A 26,318-nucleotide genomic window follows, 5' to 3' on the forward strand; every position below is an offset into this window, starting at 1 on the left:
TATTTCTTCTTTTTTTAGAGGTGCTTTCTATTTTTGCAAGGAACTGACGCCTGGATGAGTGCTAGTGTGGCTTGAGGTAAATTCACGGGCAGCTTCTTTGCAAACTTTTGCCAAACCAACTTGGGGCAGCAGTGGGGTAGAGAGTCAGCCTTCTGCTGATGCCTGCCTAGGCGTGGCTGGGCTGGGGGCCTCAGCTGCTGTTACTGGGCCTGCTTCTTTCCTGGACTTGTAGGCCACCAGCCGGAGAAAGTAAGGGCCTCAACCAACATCGCCCTCTGCCTTCCAAAGAGTCGAGGAGTCCCCAGCAGGAAAATTGTGTGTGTGTTTATTTCTTCTTTTTTAGAGATGCTTTCTATTTTTGTAAGGAAACGACGCCTGGGTGAGTGCTAGTGTGGCGTGAGCTAAATTTACAGGCATCTTCTTTGCAAACTTTTGCCAAACCAACTTGGAGCAGCAGTGGGGTAGAGAGTCAGCCTTCTGCTGATGCCTGCCTGGGCTGGGCTGGTCTGGGGGCCTCAGCTGCTGTTACTGGGCCTGCTTCTTTCCTGGACTTGTAGGCCACCAGCCCGAGAAGGTAAGGGCCTCAACCAACATCGCCCTCTGCCTTCCAAAGAGTCGAGGTGTCCCCAGCAGGAAAATTGTGTGTGTGTATTTCTTCTTTTTTTAGAGATGCTTTCTATTTTTGTAAGGAACCGACGCCTGGGTGAGTGCTAGTGTGGCTTGAGGTAAATTTACGGGCACCTTCTTTGCAAACTTTTGCCAAACCAACTTGGGGCAGCACTGGGGTAGAGAGTCAGCCTTCCGCTGATGCCTGCCTAGGCGTGGCTGGGCTGGGGGCCTCAGTTGCTGTTACTGGGCCTGCTTCTTTCCTGGACTTGTAGGCCGCCAGCCTGAGAAGGTAAGGCCTCAACCAACATCGCCCTCTGCCTTCCAAAGAGTCGAGGAGACCGCAGCAGGAAAATTGTGTGTGTGTTTATTTCTTCTTTTTTTAGAGGTGCTTTCTATTTTTGTAAGGAACTGACGCCTGGGTGAGTGCTAGTGTGGCGTGAGTTAAATTTACAGGCATCTTCTTTGCAAACTTTTGCCAAACCAACTTGGGGCAGCAGTGGGGTAGAGAGTCAGCCTTCTGCTGATGCCTGCCTAGGCGTGGCTGGGCTGGGGGCCTCAGCTGCTGTTACTGGGCCTGCTTCTTTCCTGGACTTGTAGGCCACCAGCCGGAGAAAGTAAGGGCCTCAACCAACATCGCCCTCTGCCTTCCAAAGAGTCGAGGAGTCCCCAGCAGGAAAATTGTGTGTGTGTTTATTTCTTCTTTTTTAGAGATGCTTTCTATTTTTGTAAGGAACCGACGCCTGGGTGAGTGCTAGTGTGGCTTGAGGTAAATTTACGGGCAGCTTCTTTGCAAACTTTTGCCAAAACAACTTGGGGCAGCACTGGGGTAGAGAGTCAGCCTTCCGCTGATGCCTGCCTAGGCGTGGCTGGGCTGGGGGCCTCAGTTGCTGTTACTGGGCCTGCTTCTTTCCTGGACTTGTAGGCCGCCAGCCTGAGAAGGTAAGGCCTCAACCAACATCGCCCTCTGCCTTCCAAAGAGTCGAGGAGACCGCAGCAGGAAAATTGTGTGTGTGTTTATTTCTTCTTTTTTTAGAGGTGCTTTCTATTTTTGTAAGGAACTGACGCCTGGGTGAGTGCTAGTGTGGCTTGAGGTAAATTCACGGGCAGCTTCTTTGCAAACTTTTGCCAAACCAACTTGGGGCAGCAGTGGGGTAGAGAGTCAGCCTTAAGCTGATGCCTGCCTGGGCTGGGCTGGGCTGGGGGCCTCAGCTGCTGTTACTGGGCCTGCTTCTTTCCTGGACTTGTAGGTCACCAGCCCGATATGGTAAGGGCCTCAACCAACATCACCCTCTGCCTTCCAAAGCGTCGAGGAGCCCCCAGCAGGAAAATTGTGTGTGTGTTTATTTCCATCTTTCTTTCCGAGTTTTTTTTAAAAGTTTTGTAAGGAACGGATGCTTGGGTGAGTGAGTGCAAGTGTGGCTTGGCCTGAATTTACAGACACTTTCTTTGCAAACATGAGTAGGCAAGTGGGTATTTCAAAAGTGGGTGCATGGAGCTGCTCGTTGCTTTTCCAAGCTGGCAGCTGTGGCTCCTGAGCTTGAGGCAAAAAGAAGGGCAGAAGCACACTGCAGAGGACAGCGTTCAGCCTTGCAAGAGGGCAGTGGACGTCGGAGGAGCCGACACAGCACAAGAGGCTCGGAATCGGCGCACTCTTCGCCTACGGCCATACCACCCTGAATGCGCCCGATCTCGTCCGATCTCGGAAGCAAAGCAGGGTCGGGCCTGGTTAGTACTTGGATGGGAGACCGCCTGGGAATACCAGGTGCTGTAGGCATTTTGCTACTCTGTGCCCGATAGGCGGCGTTCGTCTTCTCCGTCTTGAACTACATTTTTCCTCCATTCCGCTTTTAATTTTAACAAACAGGGCGCGTGAAAAAGGCACAGGGGCAGACAGCAGCCCTCGCTCCAATGCAGAGCCCCGTCAGAGGCGGACACGTTGTCGCCAAACTAACTTGGAGCAGCAGCAGCAGCAGCAGGAGACTGAAGCCAGGGCAGCAGCTTGCCGCCTCGGGTGGGTGGATGCAGCCAGAAAGGGCCACTCGTGTCCCTGGCAAAGCACCTCCAGCGTCTCCCCGTTTTCTCTCCAGTGGACGCGCAAGGCCCCCTACAGCTAGGGGAGGCAAGTGGATGGGCCTCATCTGCATATGTGGGCTCTAGAGGAAGAGTGCACCCTGGGAGACAAGGGGACACCTGGAGCGGGAAGTGCTCACGGGGGAGAAGTGCCTACAAGAGGCAGGAAGGGAGGGAGGCCACATCATGCCTCTCCATAGCCAGGCCTCTGGATGATGGGGCAGAAGCGGCCGTCACCCTAAGCTTCCTAGAAGTCCCAGCTGGGCCCCATGCTACCTAATATCTCGCCTGATCGAGCCTGGTCGAGCACTGGTCGAGCCTTCAGCCAAGGGACACAGGAGCCAAGGGGTCTGGCCTCGAGCCTTCAGCCGAGGGACCCAGGAGCCCAGGGTCTGGCCTCAGTGCTTCCCAAGTCGGCCTTCAGCTGAAGCCTGCCTGGGCTGGGAGCCTCAGCTGCTGTTCCTGGGTGTGCTTCTTTCCTGCATGTGAAGGCCACCAGCGGCGAAGGTTGCCCTCCGCCTTCTAAGGAGTCGAGGAGACCGCAGCAGGAAAATTGTGTGTGTGTTTATTTCTTCTTTTTTTAGAGGTGCTTTCTATTTTTGCAAGGAACTGACGCCTGGATGAGTGCTAGTGTGGCTTGAGGTAAATTCACGGGCAGCTTCTTTGCAAACTTTTGCCAAACCAACTTGGGGCAGCAGTGGGGTAGAGAGTCAGCCTTCTGCTGATGCCTGCCTAGGCGTGGCTGGGCTGGGGGCCTCAGCTGCTGTTACTGGGCCTGCTTCTTTCCTAGACTTGTAGGCCACCAGCCGGAGAAAGTAAGGGCCTCAACCAACATCGCCCTCTGCCTTCCAAAGAGTCGAGGAGTCCCCAGCAGGAAAATTGTGTGTGTGTTTATTTCTTCTTTTTTAGAGATGCTTTCTATTTTTGTAAGGAAACGACGCCTGGGTGAGTGCTAGTGTGGCGTGAGCTAAATTTACAGGCATCTTCTTTGCAAACTTTTGCCAAACCAACTTGGAGCAGCAGTGGGGTAGAGAGTCAGCCTTCTGCTGATGCCTGCCTGGGCTGGGCTGGTCTGGGGGCCTCAGCTGCTGTTACTGGGCCTGCTTCTTTCCTGGACTTGTAGGCCACCAGCCCGAGAAGGTAAGGGCCTCAACCAACATCGCCCTCTGCCTTCCAAAGAGTCGAGGTGTCCCCAGCAGGAAAATTGTGTGTGTGTATTTCTTCTTTTTTTAGAGATGCTTTCTATTTTTGTAAGGAACCGACGCCTGGGTGAGTGCTAGTGTGGCTTGAGGTAAATTTACGGGCACCTTCTTTGCAAACTTTTGCCAAACCAACTTGGGGCAGCACTGGGGTAGAGAGTCAGCCTTCCGCTGATGCCTGCCTAGGCGTGGCTGGGCTGGGGGCCTCAGTTGCTGTTACTGGGCCTGCTTCTTTCCTGGACTTGTAGGCCGCCAGCCTGAGAAGGTAAGGCCTCAACCAACATCGCCCTCTGCCTTCCAAAGAGTCGAGGAGACCGCAGCAGGAAAATTGTGTGTGTGTTTATTTCTTCTTTTTTTAGAGGTGCTTTCTATTTTTGTAAGGAACTGACGCCTGGGTGAGTGCTAGTGTGGCGTGAGTTAAATTTACAGGCATCTTCTTTGCAAACTTTTGCCAAACCAACTTGGGGCAGCAGTGGGGTAGAGAGTCAGCCTTCTGCTGATGCCTGCCTAGGCGTGGCTGGGCTGGGGGCCTCAGCTGCTGTTACTGGGCCTGCTTCTTTCCTGGACTTGTAGGCCACCAGCCGGAGAAAGTAAGGGCCTCAACCAACATCGCCCTCTGCCTTCCAAAGAGTCGAGGAGTCCCCAGCAGGAAAATTGTGTGTGTGTTTATTTCTTCTTTTTTAGAGATGCTTTCTATTTTTGTAAGGAACCGACGCCTGGGTGAGTGCTAGTGTGGCTTGAGGTAAATTTACGGGCAGCTTCTTTGCAAACTTTTGCCAAAACAACTTGGGGCAGCACTGGGGTAGAGAGTCAGCCTTCCGCTGATGCCTGCCTAGGCGTGGCTGGGCTGGGGGCCTCAGTTGCTGTTACTGGGCCTGCTTCTTTCCTGGACTTGTAGGCCGCCAGCCTGAGAAGGTAAGGCCTCAACCAACATCGCCCTCTGCCTTCCAAAGAGTCGAGGAGACCGCAGCAGGAAAATTGTGTGTGTGTTTATTTCTTCTTTTTTTAGAGGTGCTTTCTATTTTTGTAAGGAACTGACGCCTGGGTGAGTGCTAGTGTGGCTTGAGGTAAATTCACGGGCAGCTTCTTTGCAAACTTTTGCCAAACCAACTTGGGGCAGCAGTGGGGTAGAGAGTCAGCCTTAAGCTGATGCCTGCCTGGGCTGGGCTGGGCTGGGGGCCTCAGCTGCTGTTACTGGGCCTGCTTCTTTCCTGGACTTGTAGGTCACCAGCCCGATATGGTAAGGGCCTCAACCAACATCACCCTCTGCCTTCCAAAGCGTCGAGGAGCCCCCAGCAGGAAAATTGTGTGTGTGTTTATTTCCATCTTTCTTTCCGAGTTTTTTTTAAAAGTTTTGTAAGGAACGGATGCTTGGGTGAGTGAGTGCAAGTGTGGCTTGGCCTGAATTTACAGACACTTTCTTTGCAAACATGAGTAGGCAAGTGGGTATTTCAAAAGTGGGTGCATGGAGCTGCTCGTTGCTTTTCCAAGCTGGCAGCTGTGGCTCCTGAGCTTGAGGCAAAAAGAAGGGCAGAAGCACACTGCAGAGGACAGCGTTCAGCCTTGCAAGAGGGCAGTGGACGTCGGAGGAGCCGACACAGCACAAGAGGCTCGGAATCGGCGCACTCTTCGCCTACGGCCATACCACCCTGAATGCGCCCGATCTCGTCCGATCTCGGAAGCAAAGCAGGGTCGGGCCTGGTTAGTACTTGGATGGGAGACCGCCTGGGAATACCAGGTGCTGTAGGCATTTTGCTACTCTGTGCCCGATAGGCGGCGTTCGTCTTCTCCGTCTTGAACTACATTTTTCCTCCATTCCGCTTTTAATTTTAACAAACAGGGCGCGTGAAAAAGGCACAGGGGCAGACAGCAGCCCTCGCTCCAATGCAGAGCCCCGTCAGAGGCGGACACGTTGTCGCCAAACTAACTTGGAGCAGCAGCAGCAGCAGCAGGAGACTGAAGCCAGGGCAGCAGCTTGCCGCCTCGGGTGGGTGGATGCAGCCAGAAAGGGCCACTCGTGTCCCTGGCAAAGCACCTCCAGCGTCTCCCCGTTTTCTCTCCAGTGGACGCGCAAGGCCCCCTACAGCTAGGGGAGGCAAGTGGATGGGCCTCATCTGCATATGTGGGCTCTAGAGGAAGAGTGCACCCTGGGAGACAAGGGGACACCTGGAGCGGGAAGTGCTCACGGGGGAGAAGTGCCTACAAGAGGCAGGAAGGGAGGGAGGCCACATCATGCCTCTCCATAGCCAGGCCTCTGGATGATGGGGCAGAAGCGGCCGTCACCCTAAGCTTCCTAGAAGTCCCAGCTGGGCCCCATGCTACCTAATATCTCGCCTGATCGAGCCTGGTCGAGCACTGGTCGAGCCTTCAGCCAAGGGACACAGGAGCCAAGGGGTCTGGCCTCGAGCCTTCAGCCGAGGGACCCAGGAGCCCAGGGTCTGGCCTCAGTGCTTCCCAAGTCGGCCTTCAGCTGAAGCCTGCCTGGGCTGGGAGCCTCAGCTGCTGTTCCTGGGTGTGCTTCTTTCCTGCATGTGAAGGCCACCAGCGGCGAAGGTTGCCCTCCGCCTTCTAAGGAGTCGAGGAGACCGCAGCAGGAAAATTGTGTGTGTGTTTATTTCTTCTTTTTTTAGAGGTGCTTTCTATTTTTGCAAGGAACTGACGCCTGGATGAGTGCTAGTGTGGCTTGAGGTAAATTCACGGGCAGCTTCTTTGCAAACTTTTGCCAAACCAACTTGGGGCAGCAGTGGGGTAGAGAGTCAGCCTTCTGCTGATGCCTGCCTAGGCGTGGCTGGGCTGGGGGCCTCAGCTGCTGTTACTGGGCCTGCTTCTTTCCTGGACTTGTAGGCCACCAGCCGGAGAAAGTAAGGGCCTCAACCAACATCGCCCTCTGCCTTCCAAAGAGTCGAGGAGTCCCCAGCAGGAAAATTGTGTGTGTGTTTATTTCTTCTTTTTTAGAGATGCTTTCTATTTTTGTAAGGAAACGACGCCTGGGTGAGTGCTAGTGTGGCGTGAGCTAAATTTACAGGCATCTTCTTTGCAAACTTTTGCCAAACCAACTTGGAGCAGCAGTGGGGTAGAGAGTCAGCCTTCTGCTGATGCCTGCCTGGGCTGGGCTGGTCTGGGGGCCTCAGCTGCTGTTACTGGGCCTGCTTCTTTCCTGGACTTGTAGGCCACCAGCCCGAGAAGGTAAGGGCCTCAACCAACATCGCCCTCTGCCTTCCAAAGAGTCGAGGTGTCCCCAGCAGGAAAATTGTGTGTGTGTATTTCTTCTTTTTTTAGAGATGCTTTCTATTTTTGTAAGGAACCGACGCCTGGGTGAGTGCTAGTGTGGCTTGAGGTAAATTTACGGGCAGCTTCTTTGCAAACTTTTGCCAAACCAACTTGGGGCAGCACTGGGGTAGAGAGTCAGCCTTCCGCTGATGCCTGCCTAGGCGTGGCTGGGCTGGGGGCCTCAGTTGCTGTTACTGGGCCTGCTTCTTTCCTGGACTTGTAGGCCGCCAGCCTGAGAAGGTAAGGCCTCAACCAACATCGCCCTCTGCCTTCCAAAGAGTCGAGGAGACCGCAGCAGGAAAATTGTGTGTGTGTTTATTTCTTCTTTTTTTAGAGGTGCTTTCTATTTTTGTAAGGAACTGACGCCTGGGTGAGTGCTAGTGTGGCGTGAGTTAAATTTACAGGCATCTTCTTTGCAAACTTTTGCCAAACCAACTTGGGGCAGCAGTGGGGTAGAGAGTCAGCCTTCTGCTGATGCCTGCCTAGGCGTGGCTGGGCTGGGGGCCTCAGCTGCTGTTACTGGGCCTGCTTCTTTCCTGGACTTGTAGGCCACCAGCCGGAGAAAGTAAGGGCCTCAACCAACATCGCCCTCTGCCTTCCAAAGAGTCGAGGAGTCCCCAGCAGGAAAATTGTGTGTGTGTTTATTTCTTCTTTTTTAGAGATGCTTTCTATTTTTGTAAGGAACCGACGCCTGGGTGAGTGCTAGTGTGGCTTGAGGTAAATTTACGGGCAGCTTCTTTGCAAACTTTTGCCAAAACAACTTGGGGCAGCACTGGGGTAGAGAGTCAGCCTTCCGCTGATGCCTGCCTAGGCGTGGCTGGGCTGGGGGCCTCAGTTGCTGTTACTGGGCCTGCTTCTTTCCTGGACTTGTAGGCCGCCAGCCTGAGAAGGTAAGGCCTCAACCAACATCGCCCTCTGCCTTCCAAAGAGTCGAGGAGACCGCAGCAGGAAAATTGTGTGTGTGTTTATTTCTTCTTTTTTTAGAGGTGCTTTCTATTTTTGTAAGGAACTGACGCCTGGGTGAGTGCTAGTGTGGCTTGAGGTAAATTCACGGGCAGCTTCTTTGCAAACTTTTGCCAAACCAACTTGGGGCAGCAGTGGGGTAGAGAGTCAGCCTTAAGCTGATGCCTGCCTGGGCTGGGCTGGGCTGGGGGCCTGAGCTGCTGTTACTGGGCCTGCTTCTTTCCTGGACTTGTAGGTCACCAGCCCGATATGGTAAGGGCCTCAACCAACATCACCCTCTGCCTTCCAAAGCGTCGAGGAGCCCCCAGCAGGAAAATTGTGTGTGTGTTTATTTCCATCTTTCTTTCCGAGTTTTTTTTTAAAGTTTTGTAAGGAACGGATGCTTGGGTGAGTGAGTGCAAGTGTGGCTTGGCCTGAATTTACAGACACTTTCTTTGCAAACATGAGTAGGCAAGTGGGTATTTCAAAAGTGGGTGCATGGAGCTGCTCGTTGCTTTTCCAAGCTGGCAGCTGTGGCTCCTGAGCTTGAGGCAAAAAGAAGGGCAGAAGCACACTGCAGAGGACAGCGTTCAGCCTTGCAAGAGGGCAGTGGACGTCGGAGGAGCCGACACAGCACAAGAGGCTCGGAATCGGCGCACTCTTCGCCTACGGCCATACCACCCTGAATGCGCCCGATCTCGGAAGCTAAGCAGGGTCGGGCCTGGTTAGTACTTGGATGGGAGACCGCCTGGGAATACCAGGTGCTGTAGGCATTTTGCTACTCTGTGCCCGATAGGCGGCGTTCGTCTTCTCCGTCTTGAACTACATTTTTCCTCCATTCCGCTTTTAATTTTAACAAACACGGCGCGTGAAAAAGGCACAGGGGCAGACAGCAGCCCTCGCTCCAATGCAGAGCCCCGTCAGAGGCGGACACGTTGTCGCCAAACTAACTTGGAGCAGCAGCAGCAGCAGCAGGAGACTGAAGCCAGGGCAGCAGCTTGCCGCCTCGGGTGGGTGGATGCAGCCAGAAAGGGCCACTCGTGTCCCTGGCAAAGCACCTCCAGCGTCTCCCCGTTTTCTCTCCAGTGGACGCGCAAGGCCCCCTACAGCTAGGGGAGGCAAGTGGATGGGCCTCATCTGCATATGTGGGCTCTAGAGGAAGAGTGCACCCTGGGAGACAAGGGGACACCTGGAGCGGGAAGTGCTCACGGGGGAGAAGTGCCTACAAGAGGCAGGAAGGGAGGGAGGCCACATCATGCCTCTCCATAGCCAGGCCTCTGGATGATGGGGCAGAAGCGGCCGTCACCCTAAGCTTCCTAGAAGTCCCAGCTGGGCCCCATGCTACCTAATATCTCGCCTGATCGAGCCTGGTCGAGCACTGGTCGAGCCTTCAGCCAAGGGACACAGGAGCCAAGGGGTCTGGCCTCGAGCCTTCAGCCGAGGGACCCAGGAGCCCAGGGTCTGGCCTCAGTGCTTCCCAAGTCGGCCTTCAGCTGAAGCCTGCCTGGGCTGGGAGCCTCAGCTGCTGTTCCTGGGTGTGCTTCTTTCCTGCATGTGAAGGCCACCAGCGGCGAAGGTTGCCCTCCGCCTTCTAAGGAGTCGAGGAGACCGCAGCAGGAAAATTGTGTGTGTGTTTATTTCTTCTTTTTTTAGAGGTGCTTTCTATTTTTGCAAGGAACTGACGCCTGGATGAGTGCTAGTGTGGCTTGAGGTAAATTCACGGGCAGCTTCTTTGCAAACTTTTGCCAAACCAACTTGGGGCAGCAGTGGGGTAGAGAGTCAGCCTTCTGCTGATGCCTGCCTAGGCGTGGCTGGGCTGGGGGCCTCAGCTGCTGTTACTGGGCCTGCTTCTTTCCTGGACTTGTAGGCCACCAGCCGGAGAAAGTAAGGGCCTCAACCAACATCGCCCTCTGCCTTCCAAAGAGTCGAGGAGTCCCCAGCAGGAAAATTGTGTGTGTGTTTATTTCTTCTTTTTTAGAGATGCTTTCTATTTTTGTAAGGAAACGACGCCTGGGTGAGTGCTAGTGTGGCGTGAGCTAAATTTACAGGCATCTTCTTTGCAAACTTTTGCCAAACCAACTTGGAGCAGCAGTGGGGTAGAGAGTCAGCCTTCTGCTGATGCCTGCCTGGGCTGGGCTGGTCTGGGGGCCTCAGCTGCTGTTACTGGGCCTGCTTCTTTCCTGGACTTGTAGGCCACCAGCCCGAGAAGGTAAGGGCCTCAACCAACATCGCCCTCTGCCTTCCAAAGAGTCGAGGTGTCCCCAGCAGGAAAATTGTGTGTGTGTATTTCTTCTTTTTTTAGAGATGCTTTCTATTTTTGTAAGGAACCGACGCCTGGGTGAGTGCTAGTGTGGCTTGAGGTAAATTTACGGGCAGCTTCTTTGCAAACTTTTGCCAAACCAACTTGGGGCAGCACTGGGGTAGAGAGTCAGCCTTCCGCTGATGCCTGCCTAGGCGTGGCTGGGCTGGGGGCCTCAGTTGCTGTTACTGGGCCTGCTTCTTTCCTGGACTTGTAGGCCGCCAGCCTGAGAAGGTAAGGCCTCAACCAACATCGCCCTCTGCCTTCCAAAGAGTCGAGGAGACCGCAGCAGGAAAATTGTGTGTGTGTTTATTTCTTCTTTTTTTAGAGGTGCTTTCTATTTTTGTAAGGAACTGACGCCTGGGTGAGTGCTAGTGTGGCGTGAGTTAAATTTACAGGCATCTTCTTTGCAAACTTTTGCCAAACCAACTTGGGGCAGCAGTGGGGTAGAGAGTCAGCCTTCTGCTGATGCCTGCCTAGGCGTGGCTGGGCTGGGGGCCTCAGCTGCTGTTACTGGGCCTGCTTCTTTCCTGGACTTGTAGGCCACCAGCCGGAGAAAGTAAGGGCCTCAACCAACATCGCCCTCTGCCTTCCAAAGAGTCGAGGAGTCCCCAGCAGGAAAATTGTGTGTGTGTTTATTTCTTCTTTTTTAGAGATGCTTTCTATTTTTGTAAGGAACCGACGCCTGGGTGAGTGCTAGTGTGGCTTGAGGTAAATTTACGGGCAGCTTCTTTGCAAACTTTTGCCAAAACAACTTGGGGCAGCACTGGGGTAGAGAGTCAGCCTTCCGCTGATGCCTGCCTAGGCGTGGCTGGGCTGGGGGCCTCAGTTGCTGTTACTGGGCCTGCTTCTTTCCTGGACTTGTAGGCCGCCAGCCTGAGAAGGTAAGGCCTCAACCAACATCGCCCTCTGCCTTCCAAAGAGTCGAGGAGACCGCAGCAGGAAAATTGTGTGTGTGTTTATTTCTTCTTTTTTTAGAGGTGCTTTCTATTTTTGTAAGGAACTGACGCCTGGGTGAGTGCTAGTGTGGCTTGAGGTAAATTCACGGGCAGCTTCTTTGCAAACTTTTGCCAAACCAACTTGGGGCAGCAGTGGGGTAGAGTCAGCCTTAAGCTGATGCCTGCCTGGGCTGGGCTGGGCTGGGGGCCTCAGCTGCTGTTACTGGGCCTGCTTCTTTTCTGGACTTGTAGGTCACCAGCCCGATATGGTAAGGGCCTCAACCAACATCACCCTCTGCCTTCCAAAGCGTCGAGGAGCCCCCAGCAGGAAAATTGTGTGTGTGTTTATTTCCATCTTTCTTTCCGAGTTTTTTTTTAAAGTTTTGTAAGGAACGGATGCTTGGGTGAGTGAGTGCAAGTGTGGCTTGGCCTGAATTTACAGACACTTTCTTTGCAAACATGAGTAGGCAAGTGGGTATTTCAAAAGTGGGTGCATGGAGCTGCTCGTTGCTTTTCCAAGCTGGCAGCTGTGGCTCCTGAGCTTGAGGCAAAAAGAAGGGCAGAAGCACACTGCAGAGGACAGCGTTCAGCCTTGCAAGAGGGCAGTGGACGTCGGAGGAGCCGACACAGCACAAGAGGCTCGGAATCGGCGCACTCTTCGCCTACGGCCATACCACCCTGAATGCGCCCGATCTCGGAAGCTAAGCAGGGTCGGGCCTGGTTAGTACTTGGATGGGAGACCGCCTGGGAATACCAGGTGCTGTAGGCATTTTGCTACTCTGTGCCCGATAGGCGGCGTTCGTCTTCTCCGTCTTGAACTACATTTTTCCTCCATTCCGCTTTTAATTTTAACAAACACGGCGCGTGAAAAAGGCACAGGGGCAGACAGCAGCCCTCGCTCCAATGCAGAGCCCCGTCAGAGGCGGACACGTTGTCGCCAAACTAACTTGGAGCAGCAGCAGCAGCAGCAGGAGACTGAAGCCAGGGCAGCAGCTTGCCGCCTCGGGTGGGTGGATGCAGCCATAAAGGGCCACTCGTGTCCCTGGCAAAGCACCTCCAGCGTCTCCCCGTTTTCTCTCCAGTGGACGCGCAAGGCCCCCTACAGCTAGGGGAGGCAAGTGGATGGGCCTCATCTGCATATGTGGGCTCTAGAGGAAGAGTGCACCCTGGGAGACAAGGGGACACCTGGAGCGGGAAGTGCTCACGGGGGAGAAGTGCCTACAAGAGGCAGGAAGGGAGGGAGGCCACATCATGCCTCTCCATAGCCAGGCCTCTGGATGATGGGGCAGAAGCGGCCGTCACCCTAAGCTTCCTAGAAGTCCCAGCTGGGCCCCATGCTACCTAATATCTCGCCTGATCGAGCCTGGTCGAGCACTGGTCGAGCCTTCAGCCAAGGGACACAGGAGCAAAGGGGTCTGGCCTCGAGCCTTCAGCCGAGGGACCCAGGAGCCCAGGGTCTGGCCTCAGTGCTTCCCAAGTCGGCCTTCAGCTGAAGCCTGCCTGGGCTGGGAGCCTCAGCTGCTGTTCCTGGGTGTGCTTCTTTCCTGCATGTGAAGGCCACCAGCGGCGAAGGTTGCCCTCCGCCTTCTAAGGAGTCGAGGAGACCGCAGCAGGAAAATTGTGTGTGTGTTTATTTCTTCTTTTTTTAGAGGTGCTTTCTATTTTTGCAAGGAACTGACGCCTGGATGAGTGCTAGTGTGGCTTGAGGTAAATTCACGGGCAGCTTCTTTGCAAACTTTTGCCAAACCAACTTGGGGCAGCAGTGGGGTAGAGAGTCAGCCTTCTGCTGATGCCTGCCTAGGCGTGGCTGGGCTGGGGGCCTCAGCTGCTGTTACTGGGCCTGCTTCTTTCCTGGACTTGTAGGCCACCAGCCGGAGAAAGTAAGGGCCTCAACCAACATCGCCCTCTGCCTTCCAAAGAGTCGAGGAGTCCCCAGCAGGAAAATTGTGTGTGTGTTTATTTCTTCTTTTTTAGAGATGCTTTCTATTTTTGTAAGGAAACGACGCCTGGGTGAGTGCTAGTGTGGCGTGAGCTAAATTTACAGGCATCTTCTTTGCAAACTTTTGCCAAACCAACTTGGAGCAGCAGTGGGGTAGAGAGTCAGCCTTCTGCTGATGCCTGCCTGGGCTGGGCTGGTCTGGGGGCCTCAGCTGCTGTTACTGGGCCTGCTTCTTTCCTGGACTTGTAGGCCACCAGCCCGAGAAGGTAAGGGCCTCAACCAACATCGCCCTCTGCCTTCCAAAGAGTCGAGGTGTCCCCAGCAGGAAAATTGTGTGTGTGTATTTCTTCTTTTTTTAGAGATGCTTTCTATTTTTGTAAGGAACCGACGCCTGGGTGAGTGCTAGTGTGGCTTGAGGTAAATTTACGGGCAGCTTCTTTGCAAACTTTTGCCAAACCAACTTGGGGCAGCACTGGGGTAGAGAGTCAGCCTTCCGCTGATGCCTGCCTAGGCGTGGCTGGGCTGGGGGCCTCAGTTGCTGTTACTGGGCCTGCTTCTTTCCTGGACTTGTAGGCCGCCAGCCTGAGAAGGTAAGGCCTCAACCAACATCGCCCTCTGCCTTCCAAAGAGTTGAGGAGACCGCAGCAGGAAAATTGTGTGTGTGTTTATTTCTTCTTTTTTTAGAGGTGCTTTCTATTTTTGTAAGGAACTGACGCCTGGGTGAGTGCTAGTGTGGCGTGAGTTAAATTTACAGGCATCTTCTTTGCAAACTTTTGCCAAACCAACTTGGGGCAGCAGTGGGGTAGAGAGTCAGCCTTCTGCTGATGCCTGCCTAGGCGTGGCTGGGCTGGGGGCCTCAGCTGCTGTTACTGGGCCTGCTTCTTTCCTGGACTTGTAGGCCACCAGCCGGAGAAAGTAAGGGCCTCAACCAACATCGCCCTCTGCCTTCCAAAGAGTCGAGGAGTCCCCAGCAGGAAAATTGTGTGTGTGTTTATTTCTTCTTTTTTAGAGATGCTTTCTATTTTTGTAAGGAACCGACGCCTGGGTGAGTGCTAGTGTGGCTTGAGGTAAATTTACGGGCAGCTTCTTTGCAAACTTTTGCCAAAACAACTTGGGGCAGCACTGGGGTAGAGAGTCAGCCTTCCGCTGATGCCTGCCTAGGCGTGGCTGGGCTGGGGGCCTCAGTTGCTGTTACTGGGCCTGCTTCTTTCCTGGACTTGTAGGCCGCCAGCCTGAGAAGGTAAGGCCTCAACCAACATCGCCCTCTGCCTTCCAAAGAGTCGAGGAGACCGCAGCAGGAAAATTGTGTGTGTGTTTATTTCTTCTTTTTTTAGAGGTGCTTTCTATTTTTGTAAGGAACTGACGCCTGGGTGAGTGCTAGTGTGGCTTGAGGTAAATTCACGGGCAGCTTCTTTGCAAACTTTTGCCAAACCAACTTGGGGCAGCAGTGGGGTAGAGAGTCAGCCTTAAGCTGATGCCTGCCTGGGCTGGGCTGGGCTGGGGGCCTGAGCTGCTGTTACTGGGCCTGCTTCTTTCCTGGACTTGTAGGTCACCAGCCCGATATGGTAAGGGCCTCAACCAACATCACCCTCTGCCTTCCAAAGCGTCGAGGAGCCCCCAGCAGGAAAATTGTGTGTGTGTTTATTTCCATCTTTCTTTCCGAGTTTTTTTTTAAAGTTTTGTAAGGAACGGATGCTTGGGTGAGTGAGTGCAAGTGTGGCTTGGCCTGAATTTACAGACACTTTCTTTGCAAACATGAGTAGGCAAGTGGGTATTTCAAAAGTGGGTGCATGGAGCTGCTCGTTGCTTTTCCAAGCTGGCAGCTGTGGCTCCTGAGCTTGAGGCAAAAAGAAGGGCAGAAGCACACTGCAGAGGACAGCGTTCAGCCTTGCAAGAGGGCAGTGGACGTCGGAGGAGCCGACACAGCACAAGAGGCTCGGAATCGGCGCACTCTTCGCCTACGGCCATACCACCCTGAATGCGCCCGATCTCGGAAGCTAAGCAGGGTCGGGCCTGGTTAGTACTTGGATGGGAGACCGCCTGGGAATACCAGGTGCTGTAGGCATTTTGCTACTCTGTGCCCGATAGGCGGCGTTCGTCTTCTCCGTCTTGAACTACATTTTTCCTCCATTCCGCTTTTAATTTTAACAAACACGGCGCGTGAAAAAGGCACAGGGGCAGACAGCAGCCCTCGCTCCAATGCAGAGCCCCGTCAGAGGCGGACACGTTGTCGCCAAACTAACTTGGAGCAGCAGCAGCAGCAGCAGGAGACTGAAGCCAGGGCAGCAGCTTGCCGCCTCGGGTGGGTGGATGCAGCCAGAAAGGGCCACTCGTGTCCCTGGCAAAGCACCTCCAGCGTCTCCCCGTTTTCTCTCCAGTGGACGCGCAAGGCCCCCTACAGCTAGGGGAGGCAAGTGGATGGGCCTCATCTGCATATGTGGGCTCTAGAGGAAGAGTGCACCCTGGGAGACAAGGGGACACCTGGAGCGGGAAGTGCTCACGGGGGAGAAGTGCCTACAAGAGGCAGGAAGGGAGGGAGGCCACATCATGCCTCTCCATAGCCAGGCCTCTGGATGATGGGGCAGAAGCGGCCGTCACCCTAAGCTTCCTAGAAGTCCCAGCTGGGCCCCATGCTACCTAATATCTCGCCTGATCGAGCCTGGTCGAGCACTGGTCGAGCCTTCAGCCAAGGGACACAGGAGCCAAGGGGTCTGGCCTCGAGCCTTCAGCCGAGGGACCCAGGAGCCCAGGGTCTGGCCTCAGTGCTTCCCAAGTCGGCCTTCAGCTGAAGCCTGCCTGGGCTGGGAGCCTCAGCTGCTGTTCCTGGGTGTGCTTCTTTCCTGCATGTGAAGGCCACCAGCGGCGAAGGTTGCCCTCCGCCTTCTAAGGAGTCGAGGAGACCGCAGCAGGAAAATTGTGTGTGTGTTTATTTCTTCTTTTTTTAGAGGTGCTTTCTATTTTTGCAAGGAACTGACGCCTGGATGAGTGCTAGTGTGGCTTGAGGTAAATTCACGGGCAGCTTCTTTGCAAACTTTTGCCAAACCAACTTGGGGCAGCAGTGGGGTAGAGAGTCAGCCTTCTGCTGATGCCTGCCTAGGCGTGGCTGGGCTGGGGGCCTCAGCTGCTGTTACTGGGCCTGCTTCTTTCCTGGACTTGTAGGCCACCAGCCGGAGAAAGTAAGGGCCTCAACCAACATCGCCCTCTGCCTTCCAAAGAGTCGAGGAGTCCCCAGCAGGAAAATTGTGTGTGTGTTTATTTCTTCTTTTTTAGAGATGCTTTCTATTTTTGTAAGGAAACGACGCCTGGGTGAGTGCTAGTGTGGCGTGAGCTAAATTTACAGGCATCTTCTTTGCAAACTTTTGCCAAACCAACTTGGAGCAGCAGTGGGGTAGAGAGTCAGCCTTCTGCTGATGCCTGCCTGGGCTGGGCTGGTCTGGGGGCCTCAGCTGCTGTTACTGGGCCTGCTTCTTTCCTGGACTTGTAGGCCACCAGCCCGAGAAGGTAAGGGCCTCAACCAACATCGCCCTCTGCCTTCCAAAGAGTCGAGGTGTCCCCAGCAGGAAAATTGTGTGTGTGTATTTCTTCTTTTTTTAGAGATGCTTTCTATTTTTGTAAGGAACCGACGCCTGGGTGAGTGCTAGTGTGGCTTGAGGTAAATTTACGGGCAGCTTCTTTGCAAACTTTTGCCAAACCAACTTGGGGCAGCACTGGGGTAGAGAGTCAGCCTTCCGCTGATGCCTGCCTAGGCGTGGCTGGGCTGGGGGCCTCAGTTGCTGTTACTGGGCCTGCTTCTTTCCTGGACTTGTAGGCCGCCAGCCTGAGAAGGTAAGGCCTCAACCAACATCGCCCTCTGCCTTCCAAAGAGTCGAGGAGACCGCAGCAGGAAAATTGTGTGTGTGTTTATTTCTTCTTTTTTTAGAGGTGCTTTCTATTTTTGTAAGGAACTGACGCCTGGGTGAGTGCTAGTGTGGCGTGAGTTAAATTTACAGGCATCTTCTTTGCAAACTTTTGCCAAACCAACTTGGGGCAGCAGTGGGGTAGAGAGTCAGCCTTCTGCTGATGCCTGCCTAGGCGTGGCTGGGCTGGGGGCCTCAGCTGCTGTTACTGGGCCTGCTTCTTTCCTGGACTTGTAGGCCACCAGCCGGAGAAAGTAAGGGCCTCAACCAACATCGCCCTCTGCCTTCCAAAGAGTCGAGGAGTCCCCAGCAGGAAAATTGTGTGTGTGTTTATTTCTTCTTTTTTAGAGATGCTTTCTATTTTTGTAAGGAACCGACGCCTGGGTGAGTGCTAGTGTGGCTTGAGGTAAATTTACGGGCAGCTTCTTTGCAAACTTTTGCCAAAACAACTTGGGGCAGCACTGGGGTAGAGAGTCAGCCTTCCGCTGATGCCTGCCTAGGCGTGGCTGGGCTGGGGGCCTCAGTTGCTGTTACTGGGCCTGCTTCTTTCCTGGACTTGTAGGCCGCCAGCCTGAGAAGGTAAGGCCTCAACCAACATCGCCCTCTGCCTTCCAAAGAGTCGAGGAGACCGCAGCAGGAAAATTGTGTGTGTGTTTATTTCTTCTTTTTTTAGAGGTGCTTTCTATTTTTGTAAGGAACTGACGCCTGGGTGAGTGCTAGTGTGGCTTGAGGTAAATTCACGGGCAGCTTCTTTGCAAACTTTTGCCAAACCAACTTGGGGCAGCAGTGGGGTAGAGTCAGCCTTAAGCTGATGCCTGCCTGGGCTGGGCTGGGCTGGGGGCCTCAGCTGCTGTTACTGGGCCTGCTTCTTTCCTGGACTTGTAGGTCACCAGCCCGATATGGTAAGGGCCTCAACCAACATCACCCTCTGCCTTCCAAAGCGTCGAGGAGCCCCCAGCAGGAAAATTGTGTGTGTGTTTATTTCCATCTTTCTTTCCGAGTTTTTTTTTAAAGTTTTGTAAGGAACGGATGCTTGGGTGAGTGAGTGCAAGTGTGGCTTGGCCTGAATTTACAGACACTTTCTTTGCAAACATGAGTAGGCAAGTGGGTATTTCAAAAGTGGGTGCATGGAGCTGCTCGTTGCTTTTCCAAGCTGGCAGCTGTGGCTCCTGAGCTTGAGGCAAAAAGAAGGGCAGAAGCACACTGCAGAGGACAACGTTCAGCCTTGCAAGAGGGCAGTGGACGTCGGAGGAGCCGACACAGCACAAGAGGCTCGGAATCGGCGCACTCTTCGCCTACGGCCATACCACCCTGAATGCGCCCGATCTCGTCCGATCTCGGAAGCTAAGCAGGGTCGGGCCTGTTTAGTACTTGGATGGGAGACCGCCTGGGAATACCAGGTGCTGTAGGCATTTTGCTACTCTGTGCCCGATAGGCGGCGTTCGTCTTCTCCGTCTTGAACTACATTTTTCCTCCATTCCGCTTTTAATTTTAACAAACACGGCGCGTGAAAAAGGCACAGGGGCAGACAGCAGCCCTCGCTCCAATGCAGAGCCCCGTCAGAGGCGGACACGTTGTCGCCAAACTAACTTGGAGCAGCAGCAGCAGCAGCAGGAGACTGAAGCCAGGGCAGCAGCTTGCCGCCTCGGGTGGGTGGATGCAGCCAGAAAGGGCCACTCGTGTCCCTGGCAAAGCACCTCCAGCGTCTCCCCGTTTTCTCTCCAGTGGACGCGCAAGGCCCCCTACAGCTAGGGGAGGCAAGTGGATGGGCCTCATCTGCATATGTGGGCTCTAGAGGAAGAGTGCACCCTGGGAGACAAGGGGACACCTGGAGCGGGAAGTGCTCACGGGGGAGAAGTGCCTACAAGAGGCAGGAAGGGAGGGAGGCCACATCATGCCTCTCCATAGCCAGGCCTCTGGATGATGGGGCAGAAGCGGCCGTCACCCTAAGCTTCCTAGAAGTCCCAGCTGGGCCCCATGCTACCTAATATCTCGCCTGATCGAGCCTGGTCGAGCACTGGTCGAGCCTTCAGCCAAGGGACACAGGAGCCAAGGGGTCTGGCCTCGAGCCTTCAACCGAGGGACCCAGGAGCCCAGGGTCTGGCCTCAGTGCTTCCCAAGTCGGCCTTCAGCTGAAGCCTGCCTGGGCTGGGAGCCTCAGCTGCTGTTCCTGGGTGTGCTTCTTTCCTGCATGTGAAGGCCACCAGCGGCGAAGGTTGCCCTCCGCCTTCCAAGGAGTCGAGGGGATAGAAGCAGGAAAATTGTGTGTGTGTTTATTTCTTCTTTTTTAGAGATTCTTTCTATTTTTGTAAGGAACTGACGCCTGGGTGAGTGCTAGTGTGGCTTGAGGTAAATTCACGGGCAGCTTCTTTGCAAACTTTTGCCAAACCAACTTGGGGCAGCAGTGGGGTAGAGAGTCAGCCTTCTGCTGATGCCTGCCTAGGCGTGGCTGGGCTGGAGGCCTCAGCTGCTGTTACTGGGCCTGCTTCTTTCCTGGACTTGTAGGCCACCAGCCGGAGAAAGTAAGGGCCTCAACCAACATCGCCCTCTGCCTTCCAAAGAGTCGAGGAGTCCCCAGCAGGAAAATTGTGTGTGTGTTTATTTCTTCTTTTTTAGAGATGCTTTCTATTTTTGTAAGGAAACGACGCCTGGGTGAGTGCTAGTGTGGCGTGAGCTAAATTTACAGGCATCTTCTTTGCTAACTTTTGCCAAACCAACTTGGAGCAGCAGTGGGGTAGAGAGTCAGCCTTCTGCTGATGCCTGCCTGGGCTGGGCTGGTCTGGGGGCCTCAGCTGCTGTTACTGGGCCTGCTTCTTTCCTGGACTTGTAGGCCACCAGCCCGAGAAGGTAAGGGCCTCAACCAACATCGCCCTCTGCCTTCCAAAGAGTCGAGGTGTCCCCAGCAGGAAAATTGTGTGTGTGTATTTCTTCTTTTTTTAGAGATGCTTTCTATTTTTGTAAGGAACCGACGCCTGGGTGAGTGCTAGTGTGGCTTGAGGTAAATTTACGGGCAGCTTCTTTGCAAACTTTTGCCAAACCAACTTGGGGCAGCACTGGGGTAGAGAGTCAGCCTTCCGCTGATGCCTGCCTAGGCGTGGCTGGGCTGGGGGCCTCAGTTGCTGTTACTGGGCCTGCTTCTTTCCTGGACTTGTAGGCCGCCAGCCTGAGAAGGTGAGGCCTCAACCAACATCGCCCTCTGCCTTCCAAAGAGTCGAGGAGACCGCAGCAGGAAAATTGTGTGTGTGTTTATTTCTTCTTTTTTTAGAGGTGCTTTCTATTTTTGTAAGGAACTGACGCCTGGGTGAGTGCTAGTGTGGCGTGAGTTAAATTTACAGGCATCTTCTTTGCAAACTTTTGCCAAACCAACTTGGGGCAGCAGTGGGGTAGAGAGTCAGCCTTCTGCTGATGCCTGCCTAGGCGTGGCTGGGCTGGGGGCCTCAGCTGCTGTTACTGGGCCTGCTTCTTTCCTGGACTTGTAGGCCACCAGCCGGAGAAAGTAAGGGCCTCAACCAACATCGCCCTCTGCCTTCCAAAGAGTCGAGGAGTCCCCAGCAGGAAAATTGTGTGTGTGTTTATTTCTTCTTTTTTAGAGATGCTTTCTATTTTTGTAAGGAACCGACGCCTGGGTGAGTGCTAGTGTGGCTTGAGGTAAATTTACGGGCAGCTTCTTTGCAAACTTTTGCCAAAACAACTTGGGGCAGCACTGGGGTAGAGAGTCAGCCTTCCGCTGATGCCTGCCTAGGCGTGGCTGGGCTGGGGGCCTCAGTTGCTGTTACTGGGCCTGCTTCTTTCCTGGACTTGTAGGCCGCCAGCCTGAGAAGGTAAGGCCTCAACCAACATCGCCCTCTGCCTTCCAAAGAGTCGAGGAGACCGCAGCAGGAAAATTGTGTGTGTGTTTATTTCTTCTTTTTTTAGAGGTGCTTTCTATTTTTGTAAGGAACTGACGCCTGGGTGAGTGCTAGTGTGGCTTGAGGTAAATTCACGGGCAGCTTCTTTGCAAACTTTTGCCAAACCAACTTGGGGCAGCAGTGGGGTAGAGAGTCAGCCTTAAGCTGATGCCTGCCTGGGCTGGGCTGGGCTGGGGGCCTCAGCTGCTGTTACTGGGCCTGCTTCTTTCCTGGACTTGTAGGTCACCAGCCCGATATGGTAAGGGCCTCAACCAACATCACCCTCTGCCTTCCAAAGCGTCGAGGAGCCCCCAGCAGGAAAATTGTGTGTGTGTTTATTTCCATCTTTCTTTCCGAGTTTTTTTTTAAAGTTTTGTAAGGAACGGATGCTTGGGTGAGTGAGTGCAAGTGTGGCTTGGCCTGAATTTACAGACACTTTCTTTGCAAACATGAGTAGGCAAGTGGGTATTTCAAAAGTGGGTGCATGGAGCTGCTCGTTGCTTTTCCAAGCTGGCAGCTGTGGCTCCTGAGCTTGAGGCAAAAAGAAGGGCAGAAGCACACTGCAGAGGACAGCGTTCAGCCTTGCAAGAGGGCAGTGGACGTCGGAGGAGCCGACACAGCACAAGAGGCTCGGAATCGGCGCACTCTTCGCCTACGGCCATACCACCCTGAATGCGCCCGATCTCGGAAGCTAAGCAGGGTCGGGCCTGGTTAGTACTTGGATGGGAGACCGCCTGGGAATACCAGGTGCTGTAGGCATTTTGCTACTCTGTGCCCGATAGGCGGCGTTCGTCTTCTCCGTCTTGAACTACATTTTTCCTCCATTCCGCTTTTAATTTTAACAAACACGGCGCGTGAAAAAGGCACAGGGGCAGACAGCAGCCCTCGCTCCAATGCAGAGCCCCGTCAGAGGCGGACACGTTGTCGCCAAACTAACTTGGAGCAGCAGCAGCAGCAGCAGGAGACTGAAGCCAGGGCAGCAGCTTGCCGCCTCGGGTGGGTGGATGCAGCCAGAAAGGGCCACTCGTGTCCCTGGCAAAGCACCTCCAGCGTCTCCCCGTTTTCTCTCCAGTGGACGCGCAAGGCCCCCTACAGCTAGGGGAGGCAAGTGGATGGGCCTCATCTGCATATGTGGGCTCTAGAGGAAGAGTGCACCCTGGGAGACAAGGGGACACCTGGAGCGGGAAGTGCTCACGGGGGAGAAGTGCCTACAAGAGGCAGGAAGGGAGGGAGGCCACATCATGCCTCTCCATAGCCAGGCCTCTGGATGATGGGGCAGAAGCGGCCGTCACCCTAAGCTTCCTAGAAGTCCCAGCTGGGCCCCATGCTACCTAATATCTCGCCTGATCGAGCCTGGTCGAGCACTGGTCGAGCCTTCAGCCAAGGGACACAGGAGCCAAGGGGTCTGGCCTCGAGCCTTCAGCCGAGGGACCCAGGAGCCCAGGGTCTGGCCTCAGTGCTTCCCAAGTCGGCCTTCAGCTGAAGCCTGCCTGGGCTGGGAGCCTCAGCTGCTGTTCCTGGGTGTGCTTCTTTCCTGCATGTGAAGGCCACCAGCGGCGAAGGTTGCCCTCCGCCTTCTAAGGAGTCGAGGAGACCGCAGCAGGAAAATTGTGTGTGTGTTTATTTCTTCTTTTTTTAGAGGTGCTTTCTATTTTTGCAAGGAACTGACGCCTGGATGAGTGCTAGTGTGGCTTGAGGTAAATTCACGGGCAGCTTCTTTGCAAACTTTTGCCAAACCAACTTGGGGCAGCAGTGGGGTAGAGAGTCAGCCTTCTGCTGATGCCTGCCTAGGCGTGGCTGGGCTGGGGGCCTCAGCTGCTGTTACTGGGCCTGCTTCTTTCCTGGACTTGTAGGCCACCAGCCGGAGAAAGTAAGGGCCTCAACCAACATCGCCCTCTGCCTTCCAAAGAGTCGAGGAGTCCCCAGCAGGAAAATTGTGTGTGTGTTTATTTCTTCTTTTTTAGAGATGCTTTCTATTTTTGTAAGGAAACGACGCCTGGGTGAGTGCTAGTGTGGCGTGAGCTAAATTTACAGGCATCTTCTTTGCAAACTTTTGCCAAACCAACTTGGAGCAGCAGTGGGGTAGAGAGTCAGCCTTCTGCTGATGCCTGCCTGGGCTGGGCTGGTCTGGGGGCCTCAGCTGCTGTTACTGGGCCTGCTTCTTTCCTGGACTTGTAGGCCACCAGCCCGAGAAGGTAAGGGCCTCAACCAACATCGCCCTCTGCCTTCCAAAGAGTCGAGGTGTCCCCAGCAGGAAAATTGTGTGTGTGTATTTCTTCTTTTTTTAGAGATGCTTTCTATTTTTGTAAGGAACCGACGCCTGGGTGAGTGCTAGTGTGGCTTGAGGTAAATTTACGGGCAGCTTCTTTGCAAACTTTTGCCAAACCAACTTGGGGCAGCACTGGGGTAGAGAGTCAGCCTTCCGCTGATGCCTGCCTAGGCGTGGCTGGGCTGGGGGCCTCAGTTGCTGTTACTGGGCCTGCTTCTTTCCTGGACTTGTAGGCCGCCAGCCTGAGAAGGTAAGGCCTCAACCAACATCGCCCTCTGCCTTCCAAAGAGTCGAGGAGACCGCAGCAGGAAAATTGTGTGTGTGTTTATTTCTTCTTTTTTTAGAGGTGCTTTCTATTTTTGTAAGGAACTGACGCCTGGGTGAGTGCTAGTGTGGCGTGAGTTAAATTTACAGGCATCTTCTTTGCAAACTTTTGCCAAACCAACTTGGGGCAGCAGTGGGGTAGAGAGTCAGCCTTCTGCTGATGCCTGCCTAGGCGTGGCTGGGCTGGGGGCCTCAGCTGCTGTTACTGGGCCTGCTTCTTTCCTGGACTTGTAGGCCACCAGCCGGAGAAAGTAAGGGCCTCAACCAACATCGCCCTCTGCCTTCCAAAGAGTCGAGGAGTCCCCAGCAGGAAAATTGTGTGTGTGTTTATTTCTTCTTTTTTAGAGATGCTTTCTATTTTTGTAAGGAACCGACGCCTGGGTGAGTGCTAGTGTGGCTTGAGGTAAATTTACGGGCAGCTTCTTTGCAAACTTTTGCCAAAACAACTTGGGGCAGCACTGGGGTAGAGAGTCAGCCTTCCGCTGATGCCTGCCTAGGCGTGGCTGGGCTGGGGGCCTCAGTTGCTGTTACTGGGCCTGCTTCTTTCCTGGACTTGTAGGCCGCCAGCCTGAGAAGGTAAGGCCTCAACCAACATCGCCCTCTGCCTTCCAAAGAGTCGAGGAGACCGCAGCAGGAAAATTGTGTGTGTGTTTATTTCTTCTTTTTTTAGAGGTGCTTTCTATTTTTGTAAGGAACTGACGCCTGGGTGAGTGCTAGTGTGGCTTGAGGTAAATTCACGGGCAGCTTCTTTGCAAACTTTTGCCAAACCAACTTGGGGCAGCAGTGGGGTAGAGAGTCAGCCTTAAGCTGATGCCTGCCTGGGCTGGGCTGGGCTGGGGGCCTCAGCTGCTGTTACTGGGCCTGCTTCTTTCCTGGACTTGTAGGTCACCAGCCCGATATGGTAAGGGCCTCAACCAACATCACCCTCTGCCTTCCAAAGCGTCGAGGAGCCCCCAGCAGGAAAATTGTGTGTGTGTTTATTTCCATCTTTCTTTCCGAGTTTTTTTTTAAAGTTTTGTAAGGAACGGATGCTTGGGTGAGTGAGTGCAAGTGTGGCTTGGCCTGAATTTACAGACACTTTCTTTGCAAACATGAGTAGGCAAGTGGGTATTTCAAAAGTGGGTGCATGGAGCTGCTCGTTGCTTTTCCAAGCTGGCAGCTGTGGCTCCTGAGCTTGAGGCAAAAAGAAGGGCAGAAGCACACTGCAGAGGACAGCGTTCAGCCTTGCAAGAGGGCAGTGGACGTCGGAGGAGCCGACACAGCACAAGAGGCTCGGAATCGGCGCACTCTTCGCCTACGGCCATACCACCCTGAATGCGCCCGATCTCGGAAGCTAAGCAGGGTCGGGCCTGGTTAGTACTTGGATGGGAGACCGCCTGGGAATACCAGGTGCTGTAGGCATTTTGCTACTCTGTGCCCGATAGGCGGCGTTCGTCTTCTCCGTCTTGAACTACATTTTTCCTCCATTCCGCTTTTAATTTTAACAAACACGGCGCGTGAAAAAGGCACAGGGGCAGACAGCAGCCCTCGCTCCAATGCAGAGCCCCGTCAGAGGCGGACACGTTGTCGCCAAACTAACTTGGAGCAGCAGCAGCAGCAGCAGGAGACTGAAGCCAGGGCAGCAGCTTGCCGCCTCGGGTGGGTGGATGCAGCCAGAAAGGGCCACTCGTGTCCCTGGCAAAGCACCTCCAGCGTCTCCCCGTTTTCTCTCCAGTGGACGCGCAAGGCCCCCTACAGCTAGGGGAGGCAAGTGGATGGGCCTCATCTGCATATGTGGGCTCTAGAGGAAGAGTGCACCCTGGGAGACAAGGGGACACCTGGAGCGGGAAGTGCTCACGGGGGAGAAGTGCCTACAAGAGGCAGGAAGGGAGGGAGGCCACATCATGCCTCTCCATAGCCAGGCCTCTGGATGATGGGGCAGAAGCGGCCGTCACCCTAAGCTTCCTAGAAGTCCCAGCTGGGCCCCATGCTACCTAATATCTCGCCTGATCGAGCCTGGTCGAGCACTGGTCGAGCCTTCAGCCAAGGGACACAGGAGCCAAGGGGTCTGGCCTCGAGCCTTCAGCCGAGGGACCCAGGAGCCCAGGGTCTGGCCTCAGTGCTTCCCAAGTCGGCCTTCAGCTGAAGCCTGCCTGGGCTGGGAGCCTCAGCTGCTGTTCCTGGGTGTGCTTCTTTCCTGCATGTGAAGGCCACCAGCGGCGAAGGTTGCCCTCCGCCTTCTAAGGAGTCGAGGAGACCGCAGCAGGAAAATTGTGTGTGTGTTTATTTCTTCTTTTTTTAGAGGTGCTTTCTATTTTTGCAAGGAACTGACGCCTGGATGAGTGCTAGTGTGGCTTGAGGTAAATTCACGGGCAGCTTCTTTGCAAACTTTTGCCAAACCAACTTGGGGCAGCAGTGGGGTAGAGAGTCAGCCTTCTGCTGATGCCTGCCTAGGCGTGGCTGGGCTGGGGGCCTCAGCTGCTGTTACTGGGCCTGCTTCTTTCCTGGACTTGTAGGCCACCAGCCGGAGAAAGTAAGGGCCTCAACCAACATCGCCCTCTGCCTTCCAAAGAGTCGAGGAGTCCCCAGCAGGAAAATTGTGTGTGTGTTTATTTCTTCTTTTTTAGAGATGCTTTCTATTTTTGTAAGGAAACGACGCCTGGGTGAGTGCTAGTGTGGCGTGAGCTAAATTTACAG

General features: G+C 54.2%; 3 non-coding genes and 5 pseudogenes across 3 annotated transcripts; all 8 read left to right on the forward strand.

Moving 5' to 3' along the window:
- The first annotated feature begins 2,264 nt into the window (after positions 1-2,264).
- Positions 2,265-2,383, forward strand: LOC138558921 (5S ribosomal RNA). Its single transcript, XR_011299039.1, has one exon. It is a non-coding gene; the product is annotated as a 5S ribosomal RNA (ribosomal RNA).
- A 3,126-nt stretch (positions 2,384-5,509) lies between these two features.
- Positions 5,510-5,628, forward strand: LOC138558922 (5S ribosomal RNA). The gene has a single exon (XR_011299040.1). It is a non-coding gene; the product is annotated as a 5S ribosomal RNA (ribosomal RNA).
- Positions 5,629-8,754: 3,126 nt separating this feature from the next.
- LOC138559040 (5S ribosomal RNA) lies at positions 8,755-8,863 on the forward strand (annotated as a pseudogene).
- A 3,124-nt stretch (positions 8,864-11,987) lies between these two features.
- On the forward strand, positions 11,988-12,096 carry LOC138559041 (5S ribosomal RNA; annotated as a pseudogene).
- A 3,126-nt stretch (positions 12,097-15,222) lies between these two features.
- Positions 15,223-15,331, forward strand: LOC138559042 (5S ribosomal RNA; annotated as a pseudogene).
- Positions 15,332-18,455: 3,124 nt separating this feature from the next.
- On the forward strand, positions 18,456-18,574 carry LOC138558920 (5S ribosomal RNA). Its single transcript, XR_011299038.1, has one exon. It is a non-coding gene; the product is annotated as a 5S ribosomal RNA (ribosomal RNA).
- A 3,125-nt stretch (positions 18,575-21,699) lies between these two features.
- Positions 21,700-21,808, forward strand: LOC138559043 (5S ribosomal RNA; annotated as a pseudogene).
- Positions 21,809-24,934: 3,126 nt separating this feature from the next.
- Positions 24,935-25,043, forward strand: LOC138559044 (5S ribosomal RNA; annotated as a pseudogene).
- The last annotated feature ends 1,275 nt before the right edge of the window (positions 25,044-26,318 follow it).

Source organism: Ambystoma mexicanum, unplaced genomic scaffold (genome assembly GCF_040938575.1).
Source record: "Ambystoma mexicanum isolate Mex_15411 unplaced genomic scaffold, UKY_AmexF1_1 Mex_scaf34, whole genome shotgun sequence".
In the NCBI taxonomy this organism is placed as follows: domain Eukaryota; kingdom Metazoa; phylum Chordata; class Amphibia; order Caudata; family Ambystomatidae; genus Ambystoma; species Ambystoma mexicanum.